Source organism: Epinephelus fuscoguttatus, linkage group LG13, assembly GCF_011397635.1.
Source record: "Epinephelus fuscoguttatus linkage group LG13, E.fuscoguttatus.final_Chr_v1".
Lineage (NCBI taxonomy): Eukaryota > Metazoa > Chordata > Actinopteri > Perciformes > Serranidae > Epinephelus > Epinephelus fuscoguttatus.
This window is the reverse complement of record NC_064764.1, coordinates 27,716,623-27,730,782: the sequence shown is the minus strand read 5'-3', so window position 1 is coordinate 27,730,782 and position 14,160 is coordinate 27,716,623. Positions and strand designations below refer to the sequence as shown.

Below are 14,160 nucleotides of genomic sequence, written 5' to 3'. Positions count from 1 at the left end.
AATGTTTTTGCCCAATAAGAGGCAGCATTATAATTCATTTGGAGTTGTGTCTCTGGTGAATGTAAGTCCAATATTCAGTCTCTTTTAGCTCTGTTTTTGGGTTCCACCAACTCCTAGGGGAAAAACTGCCTTTTTAGCTGTTAATTGCTTCCCTTTGTTCACCAAATATTAGCCCATCATCATATTATCCCCGCTGGTTTTCAGTTTAGTTTTGGCTCTTCTTTCTTTTGGACTTTCTGTTACTTGCTTGTTCTAGATGTTTTTTGCTTTTTGTTAAACTTTAAACCTGCCTGCTGCTCTGCATTTGGGTCCTTCCTGAACTAATATATGACAAAAACCAACAATGCATTTGTCCGTTACTCAATACTTTCCAACTTCCCTACTTTATCTGTGATGTGTAGCCTATTTGAGCTACTAAAACATAAATATTTAAAAGGACAGTTCACCCATACATAAGGAGAATACATTATTTTCCTCTTACCTATAGAGCTGTTCATCAATCTAGATTGTTTTGGTGTGAGCTACAGAGTGTTGGAGATATCGGGTGTATAGATGCCTGCCTTCTCTTAAATATAATGGAACTAGGTGGCACTCGGCTTGTGGTGCAGAAAAAAAAAGACATTGAAAAACTCAACAGCAATCCTTCTAACCAGGACATTTGAGACCGCAAACTTATCTTTTCAAAACAGTTTTTAATGTGTGAATGATGTGTGTATTTAACCACATTCTATTTTATGACTGTTTTTAACTAATGTACAGCGTCTGTCAGTACCATGAAAAGTGCCCTATAAATACAATGTAATAATACTATTATCATGAATGTCTCTTTCCAGAAATCATGACCCAGTTACTCAAGATATTTCACAGACCTTGTTGTGAGCAGTTTCATCTAGGAACTATTTTCTTTCTCTTGAAGTACACCCACCAACGGTGTAACTAGCAAACATCAATGCTCAGTCAAGCAGAACACCATTAATATCTCGTGTTGTCATGAATACGAGCCTCCTGTTCAGGAGTAGATGCACACTTCCTTCTGAGGTGGTCCAGCCACAGGCCAGGTTTCTCCTTAGTCAACAGTTCAAGGTCTGCACAGTTTAATACATTTCACACCACACTTGCTTTTGGCCATGTTGTCAAGCTAGTTGCTGTCTCTGTTAAGTCGCAGTCCATTTGTCACTCACTCTACAGCAGGAAACAGCACTTCAAAATAAAAGCTCTCTACTAAAAAATAAAGTGTGTTTATTACAAACCTGACACGTTTTTGAGTCACTTTCGGTCCGCTCAGAGAGGACCCACGACCCACCAGTTGGGAGCCACTGATCGAGAAAATGCAGACATCTCAATGGCTGATATCTCCAACACTTCGAAACTCACATCAAAATAATCTAGATTTATAAACAGCACCGCCAGTAAGAGGAAAAATATGTACTTTTGTTTTGGGGATGAACTGTCCCTTTAAAACCTGGCACAAACATATTGTTAATTTTTTTAAAGCTCTGTAATTTCCTACAACAGCTGGGAACTGTAGTTTTCAGTAAACGTGAGTCAAACCGCAGCAAAAAGTGCAGCTGTTAGGAGCTAATTTCAGCTGCAGGCTTAACACACATTTGGAGTGCTATTAAGTTTTTACTGCGGCACAGTGGTTGTGGGACTGACTCAGAATAAACTACAGTGCCCATGTTCATCATAATGAAGTCGGTGCAGCATTGTGGGTCATAAATGTGTTTTCGTGTGTTAAACAATTAAGATGACAAAGCTACAGTATATGAATGAGGCTTTGGATACACAGACAACAGCTGCCTATAGTCACTGTGGTTACTAGAATCAATTCATTGTTCAGATTTGTTAATGATCAACTGCTGGTGTAAATGAAGCAGGCTCTGTCAATACAAGGAGCACACACACAGTCTGATCCTCATGCAGCAGTGTGTATAATGAACGTACCCACACTGAACTCCAGCACAGGCTCGTCTGGATCCTGACTGTTGCCTGAAGGATAAAGAGAAAAGAGGAGGGGGAGCTCCTTTTTAACGCCCTGCTATTTCATCATCAATGAAGTAAACAGGTTACCATGGCAGCGGTTACTTAGTTACCCGAGAGAGCCAGCCCCATCATCTCAGCTGAGAGATCAAACGTGTTGGCCCGGTAGACCGACCACGGCCGGTGGCGGGGGCTGCGCTCCTTCCCGGACATGGCTGGTTCACGTCGGGGGCTGAGGATGGACTCTTAGAGTAAAAAGGACTGAAGAGCAGAAAAATGTCGAGAGGCCTCAAAATCAAAACTGTCACGTCAGTTCTTTGCTCGCTGGTCTCCCTCGTGTGTGTTGATCTGAGCTGTCACAAGTTTGTCGATGATAAATCTGAAAGACAGAAGAAAACAACAGAGGGATCATCTGCTGTCCCCTCAGAAACAGCTGAGACAAACTGGACTTCTTCCACTCTTACATACTGATGTCACGCTTTTATCAAGATGGCAGCTGAGACAAAATTAGAAAACCGCTCGTAATAAGCCATGAAGGTTGCTACTGGCCTTGCACACACGCATCATCACATTACAGTCTTCAATACACAAGGTCAAAGCAAGGAATAACTGATGTAAGTGGCTGTCTGTCTCGGCACGATTCTGAGAAGTATGAGAGGTTGTGCAGTTTCCTGATGGCGCTCGACTTATCTCTTTCCCTCTGATAATGTGCAAATATAGGCAGCGGGAAGAAAATTCAGCTGTGTGAATTTTCACACAGCTGTAGGAAATGAAACAGAGCTGCAGCAGACTGAAGCTTCACCTTCCGTCTCCTGATGCTATTTATGCCCAACTGGTGTTTTTGTCTTCTTTTGGACGAACTAATGTCAAACACACAAACACAGATAGATATGAGATACATCTGAGGACGAAACAGATAACGTCATCATGCAAAGGCACAAAGAACCACCAGTTATTTTACAATTGACTTCTATGACACTGGGGAAACTGTCTCACACAGCTCTTAACTTTTTATTCAGTATTTTATTGCCTTGTTCCTCTACAGGAAGATTTTTAGAACGAGGTCCCTTCTGTCTACACAGTAACATTAATTGAAAGCAAAGCTATAAAAACCTCTATTTGCTACGGAAACGGCAACAAAAGAAGCATCAACATCTGGATGTGAAGGCCCACATGAGCCCACAATTCACACGACTGCCTCCAGTGAAATCCCTAGCAAAGTAGATGGCGGGAAGAATTGGGCTCTTAACACCAAAATGAGACGACAGCTGAGATTCTGAAAAGTCCAAATCATGTCTGAAGCTGGGAGGAAATGACACGTTACAACCTGAACATCCTGGGGATGAGATGAAGCAATTCAGGATCGATAAAAACAAACACCAGAGAAACAGTCCTTTACTCTGGGCGTGACGACGACCAACATTAGGAGGGAATTTCCATAATTCCCCAAAACAGTATAGAGAGGTCATGCATTGAACAGAAACCCATCAACGACGGAATAATAGGAACAGGAAGTCATTAAAAAAAGATTAACCTTGTGAGAAGCATGAATTTTCCCTGATGCCCCTGTTCTTTAAATCTTTGAGTATAAGTGGAGTAGCAGACATCTTGTTTACCTCCGCAGCCTTGTGACTGTTTCTATATTACACACTTAAGTTGGAAGCGCGAACATCTAAAGAGCACATAAATGCATCATTAACCTCAGCTGGCAGGGGTCTGATTTAATCGATGCCTGCTTGTTCACTCGGTGCCCTTGCTACACTACGTTACAACACAGTACGGATTCATGAGCACTGGGATGTTTGACAGGCTAACCCTAACTTCGTTCATATTTGTCCATCACTAGGAGTGACACAAAGGTTCGGGTGGCCACTAACATCACCAAGAATCATCCTCTAGGAGCCATGAATATAAGTACAAAACTTGATCATCTTCTGACCAATATACTGCTCTAAAACAAACTATTAGATTAAGAGACAAAGTCACAAAAATACTTAAAGGAATACTTCACCCGCACAATGATCATCTGTATATCAGGAACTCATTGATTTTATGAGGAAAACTTTTCTCTGTTTTTCTCGCATGCCTCTAAGGTGTAAGAAGAATCCAAAAATGATGGATTCTAGTAAGTCATTGCTGTCTGCCCTCCATCTCTCTCTGTTTATGTCTCATTTTGTCAAATAGATTACTGCAAATGTATTATGCTGATCTGTTCTGTACATCACCTACTGCACGTATGTCCGTCCTGGAAGAGGGATCCCTCCTCAGTTGCTCTTCCTGAGGTTTCTACCATTCTTTTCCCCCCATTAAAAGGGTTTTTTTGGGGAGTTTTTCCTTATCTGCTGCGAGGGTCCTAAGGGCAGAGCGATGTTGTATGCTGTAAAGCCCTGTGAGGCAAATTGTGATTTGTGACATTGGGCTTTATAAATAAAATTGATATTGAAATTAAAAGGAGGTCTGCGTTTAACAACAGCAAAACTATATCAAAACATCTGTGTACAAACTCGCACAACTCTTACAGCGCAATGCAAGTCTCACGTATCCAGTCGTATGCTCAGTACTTTCAAACACACAGGCATTTTTGCCCTAACCTTATTATTTAAAACACTTTTGCATACGTGTAGCAAAGCTGGGCAAACGTGCACCTGGACTTTGCTTGTGCATTGCACTGAGCAGAGTTAGAAGATGCGCTTGTTCGGCACGCTCCTCGTCCATACCAGTACAAAAGTGCCTTACAATTAGGGATGCACCGAAATTAAAATTTGTGGCCGAAGCTGAAGCCGAATAATATTAAACGCTTGGCCGAATACCGAGTACCGAATACCGAATATCGTTGTTTAGTTTTTCATTAGTTTTTGCAGATGAATCCCCTCCAGATTAGTGTTGTCACGGTACCAAAATTGGATCCCACTGTACGATACCAATGAAAATATCATGGTTCTGAGTAGTATCACGATACCACAGCGAAAATGAGGCAGATGTGCCTTTTGTCATTTATAAAAAGATAAATTTCTTTTCTATAATACATCAATGATATTTCAATGGAATAAATTACTTATTGACTTATTCATACTTCAAAAACAGCATCAATAAGTGATGAACATGGGGGGATCAAAATAAAATAAATAAATAAAATAAGAATCAACCAGCCACCCTCCTCCCCTGACAGTCCCTTCATAAGTAAAGAACAGTCCCAAAAGTGCGGTGAGGTTTGTGGAGAGAAATGTGAACGGCTCGTTTCTCCTCTGACACGTCACATAACTGTGTTCGGCTGGCTCGGCTGTTCAGGTACTTCTGGGCAGCCATGACACCAAGAAGAGGACATTATTGGAGCCGAACTGTCCATCGCCGGTAAGCTGATGGCCGCCATATTTGACAGGAATACATTACTGTCTGTGTCTGTGACCCTCGTTCAACCCACAATCGGTGGGATTCGCCTTTCGTTTCTGCTGGTGGTTGAAATCTGTAGGCTGCTCGCACAGCGTGCTGAATGATTTAAGCCTATTCTGCTCGCTCAAAACTATTTTTAGTCGCAAATGCGAGTGCAGTGAGGGACGGATCGCCACACTGCCAACATTTTACTCCGCCCGTCACGGCACGCTGTTTGATTGCGTTATCAAAACACGCTGCTATTATTCGGCCTTGCTTTTAACTTATTCCACCGAATGTGTGTTTTTTTTTCAATATTCGGCCGAATATATTCAGTTACCGAATATTCGGTGCATCCCTACTTACAATTGTAAGGTTTTAGGGAAAATGCCTTTGTCTGGGAAGTGCTGAGCATACGACTAAATAAATGAGTCTTACATTGGACGAGTTAGGGGAGTTTTTAAATGTTGTTTTGACATAGTTTTGCTGTTGTTAAGCGTGGACCCCTTTTACTTCAATTCATTAAGAACTTTCTCTGTTTTTGGATTTTTCGTGCACAGTGGAGGTATTGGAGAAAGAAAAACTATTCTTCACAAATTCAACATAACACACAGTGAGTTATTGATATACAAATGATCATGTGTGGGTGAAGTGCTCCTTTAGCATCTCTCCTTATCTAAAATTTAACAAATGATAATTCAATAAAATCCCTTTTCATATTAAGCCTTGGTTATTACCTTCAACCTCCTCACTTTAACCACACATGCTTACATAACTATTATTATTATCCCACCACATCCAGTAAGTGCTTGCGGTACGACTCATAGTGAAACCAAGACACTTATTTATTGTGTCAGATACTCAGTTTGGACGATAATGCAAAAGCCACAGTGTTAAAGCGCCGCTCATGTTGTTACCTCCATAACACTGCCTGCACCTGCCAAATCAGTGAGAGAACAGGAAACTGAGACTGTGCCAAGTGTGGCACACTGTGGAAACACTGGTGTGAGAGTGAGAATCAGCAACAAGGCAATCAAGATGTCAGTGTATTGATTTGACTCCTGCAAAGCACAACTAAGCATAAATTTGAACCACAGAAGAAGAGAGAGACACGGAGGAGGAACTAGAAAATGTGGGGAGAATCTGAAAGGTTAGGAAGAAAGGAAAAGGATGCTGGTGGTCTGATGACTAACCTGAGCTGAAAGGCGCTTCAAATTGACCTGAGAGGTAAATGTTTACATTTCCTGTGGCGTGTCAGACCCGCTTAACATTTCCTCTTTGGTGCTTGTGTGTGTCGCACAAATATCCACTCAGAGTGATCAGCTGGAATACATTTCTCTTCTTCCCAAACACAGACCTGGTGTTGTGTGTGTTTCTGTTTATTTGATGCCACACCGACAAAATGAGAACAAATGAGTGTGTGCCACAGTGCATTCATGTGCAAAGACTTCTACATCAGAGCTCTATTTTTACACGTGAAGCTGTTTTGACGTCACACGCCGCACACAAATAAAGTCTCCTGTTGACACACACGCAAAACTCAAACTCATATGCATAGTCACACACACTAAATCCAGAGTGTGATGCTCTCTGCCAGTTTAATCTCTGCTCTGGCACCTTCATGTGAGACCAAAACAGATGACAATTACAGCGTGGATGCTCTGCCTCATTAGGCTGTGTGGGAGTTGTTGTCAAAGGGAGCCGTCTTTAAAATGCTGTAATCTGCATTATCGTCACTGCCTGGGGCATGTTGGGAAGCTCTCTAGGAAACCCACAGTGGATCTAATGTAAAGCCACAGAGAGTGACGGATCATCATCATCATCACATCTGTCTGACTGTCAGCCACATGCGGTCAGCTTATGGGGAGACACAATGGCCGGGAGTGATGCTGAAACATTCTGTCAATTAACTGATTTATCAGCAGATTAACAGCAATTTTGGGGAACTGTTTAATGCAAGAAATGGCAAATTTTCTTTTGTTCCAGCTTCTTTTTTCCTTTGTTTTGTATCATAATTGGAATATCCTTGGATTTTGGACTGTTGGTTAAACAAAACAAGACATCCCCTTTTCCATTTTCCATATACAAGACTAATCAAAATAAATATTAACCACACAAAGTGAATCAAAATAGAAAAATTGTATTAATTATCAGTCCATCTGCTGATTATTTTCTTCACTTACTGATTAATTGATTGCTCTGTAACATGCCCATGAATGACAAAAAATGCTCATCCCAGTCATGAATGGATTACTGATCAGGCCTACCAGGCACAGGCCCAGGAGGAGACTCAAAATGACCAAAATGAAAAGCCTAAGAACAGCAAAGAAACACAAAATAACTAAAAAAGGGGCAAGACAATCCACCGAGTAACAAAATAACTACAAAGAGACACAAAACGACTCCAAAGAAATGAAAAATGACCAAAACAGACACAAAATGATCTCAAAAAGACACAAAACGATGACAAAGAGACAACAAAAAACAACCACAAGGAGACACAAAATAACGACAAAAACAGGGCAACAACTGCAAAAAAACACAAAACCACTGTAAATAAAGACTAAATGATCTCCCAAATGATCTCAAGAAGACACAAAAGGACTACAAATAAATGAAAAATGACCACAAAAGACACAAAATGATCTCAAAAAGACACAAAAATTCCCCCAGAACCTCCTCGAGGAGACAGAGGAACACAACCTCCCTCAGTGACCACGCATCCTATGCACCAATGTGTGAACGCAGCGACAGCCTCAGCAGACATGGCAACTCTGAATTATAGATATCTGGATGTCTCACGCAGCTCCTTTAAGGTTGAAACTTAAGAAAGCTTCCTTTTAGAATTTTTGGTCTTTGCTTTTCATTTGAAGGAATCCACAAATGACGTCACGTTGATAAGAGGTAAGAGACACAAAACAACCACACTGAGACACAAAATGACCTCAAAGAGAAACAAAAGGACAACAAGGAAACAAAAAACAACAACAAAAAAGTGGTAAAGCCACCACAGAGTCTGCAAGTCTTGATCCTTTGCAGGAGAGGTGGAGGGAGAGCTTTGGTATATCTTTGCCCAGGGGCCCACTGTCTCATAATTCCCCCATGATTACAACTTCCTAGAAACCGCCACTCCCAAAAACCACTTGGTTATGGTTATGTTAATAAACAACTGCTTTTCAGGAAAATTATAACCGGTGGTAACACAGCAATGGGTCATTAAAAAACACTCACTTGTGGCGGCTAACAAGCTGCTGGAAAAACAGCAATGACTCATTAAAACACAACCTTATTTGTTGTTTGTTTGTCTCAAATGTTTGGTCTGTAGTGGTCTGCAGTTTGGCAGGTGTCTTGCCTACATCATTCATCATCTCCTCCACCTCCAGATGACAAAGTCAGCTCATATATCCATCCATTTTCAACCGCTGATCCAAAGCCAGGTCACGGTGGCAGCAGGCCAAGCAACGCACCCCAGACATCCCTCTCCTCAGCAATGCTTTCCAGCTCCTCCTGGGGGACCCCAATGTGTTCCCAGGCCAGACGAGATACGTAATCCCTCCAGCGTGTTCTGGGTCTGCCCCAAGGCCTCTGCTCAAACCACCTCAACTGACCCCTTCGATGCGAAGGAGCAGCGGCTCTACTCCGAGCTCCCTCTGGATGTCCGAGCTCCTTACCCTATCTCTAAGGCAGAACCCAGCCACCCCACAGAGGAAACTAATTTTGGCCGCTTGTATCCGTGATCTCATTCTTTCAGTCACTACCCAGAGCTCATGACCATAGGTGAGGGTTGGGACATAGATGGACCAGTAAATCAAAAGCTTTGCCTTCTGGCTCAGCTCCCTCTTCACCATGACGGTCCAGCACAGCGCCCGCATCACTGCAGACACTGCACCAAACCATTGATCCATCTCATGCTCCATTCTACCCTCACTCATGAACAAGACCTGAGATACTTGAACTCCCTCACTTGGGGCAGTAACTCTCCCCCAACCACCGTTTTCTGACAGAGAACTATGGCCACAGACTTGGAGGTGCTGACTCTCAATTGACTGCTTCACACTCGGCTACAAACCAACCCAGTGCCTGCTGGAGGTCACAGTGTGATGAAGCCAACAGAACCACATTGTCTGCAAAAAGCAGAGATGCAATTCTGAGGCCTACAAACTGGACCTCTTCCTCAGCTCATATACTACGTCACTTTATACGTATGAACATGCAAATGTATTCGTGGTTTGCAGAAATATACACTGCCAACATTTTCTACTGGCGACTGGGCTGGAACCGGAGAATGTTTGATATTATTCCATGAAAAATGAAGTGATTATTTGATCATAAAAATAGTTGCTGATTCATTTTCTGTCCACCAACTAATAGTTCCAGCTCTTATCGACAGATAATGAATTGCAGTGTGGTTAGATGTTATAGATTTCTGGGTTCAAGCCCATTAACAGCAAGTATCCACTCATGAGCAAAAGGCTGAATACTGACCAGCAGCTGCTCCTCTGTAGGTGACCTCTGACCTCAAAAAGCCAGATCAGGTAAGTTTGGTCTTCCAGAAGGATAAAAGATTGTATACATGCAGTGATGAAGCATGTGATGTGGTGAGAGGACAGAGAGGATTCAGGTGGTCCTCATGGTATAGACAGTCCTCTGGGGCGGTCTGGAGACCAAAATGACCCAGTTAGTCAGGCTGGCGGCACACAGCTGGCCCCCTGCAGATGCTGTCACCACCGGCTGCACTGCAGTGCCTCTCATTCTCCCTCTCAGATGTCCTCATCCTTAACTCACCTCCTCCTCATCCCTTTAAATCTCTCCCAAATGCCTCTCCTTCTTCTGCTCTGTCATCAACCCTCCCCTTCTTCTTTCTGTGCTCCAGCCATCTCCCTTTTCCCCGTGTCCCCCTGTAACCCCAATGTACCTCTCAGTTTCAGTCTATTGATCCTGCTTCAGCTCAGACCTAAGCGGGGCCCATCTGCCATCGTCCCTTGATCTGCAAACCGTCTACCTGATGTAGAACTGTCTGGCGTAACCATGGACACATGGACGACATCCACAGAGACTAATCCATTAATTGCTCTCTGATCTAATTGATCAAAGAGGGGGAGATTATGCAAACGAGTTTACTCACACACACACAGACAAGAAAAGGAAGTGAAGTCATGAAGCAGCTCTTGTTACCCAGACAGCGGTAAACTGAGCAGGAGACAGGAACCCTCGATGATGATGATGATGATGATGATGAATGAACTCTTATCATTGATGCCACAGGATCACACACTTATACTGTAGGTATGGAAACACTGAGGGCTCATTTAAGTTCATGAATCTTCAATTTAACCCTTAAAAATCATCCAACGCAGGCCCAGATTCAAGAGATAGACAGAACCAGAACATACAGTTAGAGGTGAGTTGTTTCCTCTGTGTTATGAAAAGAGTGAAAACAATGATTCAACAGATCAAATCTAATCCTTTCCGCTCTGCTGGGAGCATCTGGGAGGCCTGCAATGCCATGTCACGCTGTTTCATGAGCAACACATCCGGTTTTACATGTAACAAGTATATATATATATAAAAATAAAAGCCCATATGTAGCATTATTTTCTATAATCCCACATCTACACTCCCCTGGCCTTGTGTAAAGCTGCAGGAAAGAGGGTGTCATCCTGTGTGTTCCAGCCCTGCTGGTGCACATACACAGAGGAGAGGGCAGAGCTGTCCAATGGGAATCTATTTATGGCACCACTGGCCAATAATAGTGTCGTTATACTCAAAGTGTAGATATGTATTTATTCACAATAACAACTATTGCGTCATGGTCTCTGCTGATGCTCATCCAGAGAGGCTGCTGCTGCTGCTGCTGCTGCTGCAGGGTGGACTCTTCCTTCAGCACCATTCATACAAACACACCGACAATAAAAGCAGATAATAAATCGACATTTGTGGCTGAGGCTGTAAACACGTCCTATTCTGCCCCTGCTGCGAGGTGCTGTTTTCTCTGTGCCACAGCATCCATCAGTGGGAACAAACGCCCTCCACAAACCGACACATGATCACATGCCACATTAGAAACACGTTATCAATATAATATATATCATACCGTTTGGAGAAATGCGAAGGTTTGTCTTCATATTGATGCGCATCCTGGTTGCTACTCGACGATGTCTGCAGTCAAGACTCGCCCTGACTCCCTCTGACACATCGAGACGTAATATCTCCGCCGGGCGCAGCTCCTCCTCTGTCCACCGGGGGGCGCTGCTGCCTCGGTCTGCACAGAGTGACGGTGCCACCAGGGATAACCTCACATGCTGCTGTGGGTGGGTGGGTGGAGGACTGTACGTCCATGGAGGAAGCGTGGGGGTTTGTACGTTGAGCAAAATAACAACATCTCTGTCAGTTAAGTAACCTACTATGGAAGCACAAGAGAGGAATGATGAATATAATACATTAAGTCACAGTTATTCTGGCATGTTTATTGTCATGAATAGGCCTACATCACCTTAGATATTATTATTTTTTCAATCCACGGAAGAAGGAGACTTATTTTTATATAAAATACACTGAACAAAAATATAAACGCAACACTTTTGTTTTTGCTCCCATTTTTCATGAGCTGAACTCAAAGATCTAAAACATTTTCTACACACACAAAAGACCATTTCCCACAAATATTGTTGACAAATCTGTCTAAATCTGTGTTAGTGAGCACTTCTCCTTTGCCGAGATAATCCATCCCACCTCACAGGTGTGGCGTATCAAGATGCTGATTAGACAGCATGATTACTGCACAGGTGTGCCTTAGGCTGGCCGCAACAAAAGGCCACTCTGAAATGTGCAGTTTTATCACACCGCACAATGCCACAGATGTCGCAAGTTTTGAAGGAGCGTACAATTGGCACGCTGACTGCAGGAATGTCCACCAGAGCTGTTGCCCATGAATTGAATGTTCATTTCTCTACCATAAGCCGTCTCCAAAGGCATTTCAGACAGTTTGGCAGTACATCCAACCGGCCTCACAACTGCAACTGCCAGAAACCATCTCAGGGAAGCTGATCTGCATGCTCATTGTCCTCATCGGGGTCTCGACCTGACTGCAGTTCGTCGTTGTAACCCCGACTTGAGTGGGCAAATGCTCACATTCTATGGCGTCTGGCACGTTGGAGAGGTGTTCTCTTCACGGATGAATCCCGGTTTTCACTGTTCAGGGCAGATGGGGCAGATGGCAGACAGTGTGTGTGTGGCGTCGTGTGGGTGAGCGGTTTGCTGATGTCAACGTTGTGGATCGAGTGGCCCATGGTGGCAGTGGGGTTATGGTATGGGCAGGCGTATGTTATGGACAACAAACACAGGTGCATTTTATTGATGGCATTTTGAATGCACAGAGATACTGAGATGAGATCCTGAGGCCCATTGTTGTGCCATTCATCCACGACCATCACCTCATGTTGCAGCATGATAATGCACGGCCCCATGTTGCAAGGATCTGTACACAATTCCTAGAAGCTGAAAACATCCCAGTTCTTACATGGCCAGCATACTCACCGGACATGTCACCCATTGAGCATGTTTGGGATGCTCTGGATCGGCGTATACGACAGTGTGTTCCAGTTCCTGCCAATATCCAGGTGGGGATGGATTATCTCGGCAAAGGAGAAGTGCTCACTAACACAGATTTAGACAGATTTGTCAACAATATTTGTGGGAAATGGTCTTTTGTGTGTATAGAAAATGTTTTAGATCTTTGAGTTCAGCTCATGAAAAATGGGAGCAAAAACAAAAGTGTTGCGTTTATATTTTTGTTCAGTGTAAGATAAGAGATTCAGCCGCTCCTTCCATGGCAACCGTTACCCTCCTGAGACCCTGTGTCCTCATATGATGACATCACATTTTAGGTTTACTTGACCTTACACTTCATTCTACTGAACTCAGACCTGTTGTCCTCGTTCATGAACAATTTTTGTGCCATCTAGTGGTAGTAAGAGCACAATACACTAATCCATGTAAAAACAAGATGGCAGCCATCTCTGCCAAGTCAGTCTGCAGCTGATCCTGACACAAAAGTGTCCAAAAGGTCCAAAACCTGATCACATTTTATGGTTGAAACTTGTTTATTTATGATTAAGAATGTTTGTAGTTTGATACGGCAACAAATTTGACCAAATTTAGCAACAGTTACAAGATAAGGCACTGTTAATCAGGAAGTACTCGTTTGAGGACATTGGGACTTTATTACCATTGACAGTGTTTTATTTTTTATACTTATCAGGTCTTACTGATCCCCCAATAGTTAAGAGAAATTAAAAATGCATACCAAACAAAAGTTCGGGTCTCAGGAGGTTAAGTCAAAATGATGAGACATTAAATCATAATTTTAACAAACTAACTCAACATTATGATGTAAGTCAAAAGCATGTTGGAAAGAGTTTTTAAAAAAAGTCAGCAGGCAGACTTTATTTATAAAGTTAAATTGAATTATTTCAAAACTATGAGATACTAGGTCAAAATCACGAGATAAATTTAAAAAACAAAGATTAAATGAAACTTAAAGGTGCAGTGTGTAAGATGTAGCCAAATTATTGGCAGAGGTCTCTTCCTCTCCAAAGCAAATCCACCAGATGATTTAAACCAGTTAGAACACTGACTGAAGCAGTTTCACGACAAATTAGTGTTTCTCCTTTGTTGTTTGGCCCATCAGAGACAGACCGCTATCTTAGCACCTGTATGCTTGCATAGCTGTTTCTCTGATAACTTAAGATCCAGATGTTTGGGAGATTTTTACTGGGAGCCAAATCATCATGGTAAAAACACTGAATAAAT

At 42.7% G+C, this 14,160-nt stretch overlaps 1 long non-coding RNA gene across 1 annotated transcript; it reads right to left on the bottom strand.

Moving 5' to 3' along the window:
* Positions 1–1,944: 1,944 nt before the first annotated feature.
* LOC125899924 (uncharacterized) lies at positions 1,945–11,566 on the bottom strand. Its single transcript, XR_007450787.1, has 3 exons — positions 11,444–11,566; positions 2,094–2,359; positions 1,945–1,989 (listed from the first exon to the last, which is right to left on the bottom strand). It is a non-coding gene; the product is annotated as an uncharacterized LOC125899924 (long non-coding RNA).
* Between the last annotated feature and the right edge of the window lie 2,594 nt (positions 11,567–14,160).